We start from the raw sequence: 2,405 nt of genomic DNA on the forward strand, positions 1-2,405 counted from the left end.
TCGATTGGTATCAACCTGCATATCTAACAGCATAGAGTTAGTTAGATGAATAATGCATAAGGACATTAACTCGCATCATATGAAACTGAAATCTTAGTATCTATCATCCATCCCCTTCCAAGATCACCTCTTATTCCTTCCCTCTCTCTATTCTCTCTTTCCTCCTTTTTCTCTATACCTTCTTCTCAACCTCTCTTCTAACGTTTGTGAACCCACCACTACATGAAAAAGGATCTATAATGACACACATAAATGTCCTTGTAGTATATTTTTAGTGACACTTAAGTTTTAGTGACATCATCGAAAATCACCTTATAAAGTGATGTCGTCTTAGATCCTCCTCGCATTCCTGGCATTTTATGATGTCATTATACAATATCAATGCTAACTTTAAAATTGTTAAAATATAGGAGTATAACGACAGTCTAAAATGTCAAGATAAATCATATTATAAAGGCATTTATAAATGTCACCTTAACTAATTTATAATGGCATTAATAAATATCATTATAATAATTTATAAATATATTTAAAATTTTCATTAATATTTATTTAAAATATATAACTTGAATTAAATATTTACACATGCAATTCATCCACCATTTATAATATATAGAAAAAATTACAAAACAAAATTTAATAGCTAATAGATTTTTTTTATTTAATAATCATTTGAGTCGAATTTACAATTGTAATACTAATGATAAATATTTTACATCGAAAACAACCAACACCTACCCTCTGAATATTAAATTTTAAAACTAACAAAGTCTCGTAAAATAAAAATTCAGCTAGATGGATCGTCTTCAACCATTATATTGAGTCACAAAAATCCAAGACCTGTCACCTACAAATATAATGGATATATTTGTATAAGTAAAATAAAACAATGAATATACAAAATTAATAAAAAGAATTCAAAATATTGTATATCATACCAAATGAGAAAAATACGTAGGATTGTTCCATATGCACCTAATAATAGTCTTCGCTTACTGATAACTGCAAACACCAAAGTAAACAATGAAAAACTTTTATTGTCATATTTCTATAACAGTATATGAGCACCAACAAAGCAAACATCATTAGTAAATGGAAGAGAATAATCACATCTATCAAGAACTATCCTTCAACGGTACAAAGGAAAATAAAGGAAATGAAAGAGAAGAACGAACAAGAATAATAAAGACTTTAAAGAAAAAAGAGGAGTCAATTTCAAGCCTATATAGCAGTTCATATAGCTTGTACATGTACTTACAAGCTAGGCTTATGCTCAAATGTAGTCTTCTTTCTATGGAGAGAAAACATATCATTGAATTTCATGATGGAGAGGCAAACCTGAGAATTGGCAGAAACATTACAATATATTAAAATAAAAAAAATAGAACATACTTGTCAATATATTTTTCCAATCATGAATGTGAACCAAATTTTAATGGACGGAGGGGGACTTCAGTCCTCTAACTATCACTTAAACCAATTGGAGAAAATGCATACTACACAAATTTAATAGAGCCTAGTTTATTCACACTTCTTTAAACTATCATCCTTAATTTCAATTCTACTTGAATTTTAATAGTTAGTCACATACACAAAGAAATTGGTAAACCTTTGAACCATATATAGACTACTTTGACAAACATAAAGGAGCAGGAAAGACTAATACTTGTACTTTATGAACTTTACCAATAAATAAATAAGAAGAAAAGAAATAAAAATAGTTCTAGTGCTTTAAAAACCTTAGCTAGAGTCTTTAATATTTTTCCACTTCAACACACAAGGATATATTAGAATTGTCAAAAAGTTGTTTGCAAGGTTGCCCCACAATAAATGAGCTCAATGCTTGAACATATAGCACATCTCATTGGTATACCCAACTTAATAAGTATGGTCAAGATTACTACTAAATCTAGGAATCCAATTTGTTTTCTCTTTTTAACTACAAATACAATTCAATCATGCATGAAGAAAGAAAAAAAATAACTTGAACACAAAATTTCTGGAACAATATTTTTTGATTCATCAACTAGATTTGTAATATTTATAAAGAAATTCAGAAAACAAATAAAATGCTAGGCTACCATAGAGCTAAAAAATAAAATACCAAGCAACACAAACAAGAAATGGGATGGAGCATCAACCATCTGTTATTAACTAAATCTGAATTAACAATGCCTTGTGAGGGAAAAAAAATGTAACCTTTGACCTGCACACGATAGATATTATCGAGCAAATTATATTGCAATTAAACAAAACAATGACTGTAAGTAATGTAGCAGCATATAGAGAAGAAACTTGTAAATGACCAAATACAATGGATCATTACATAAAAACCTATCTCTTTGTCCCTTCCAAAGAATTGCATCCTAGGTTGAAGTTATCTCTTGAAAGAGTTTTCATAGCTC

Source organism: Zingiber officinale, chromosome 2A (genome assembly GCF_018446385.1).
Source record: "Zingiber officinale cultivar Zhangliang chromosome 2A, Zo_v1.1, whole genome shotgun sequence".
Lineage (NCBI taxonomy): Eukaryota > Viridiplantae > Streptophyta > Magnoliopsida > Zingiberales > Zingiberaceae > Zingiber > Zingiber officinale.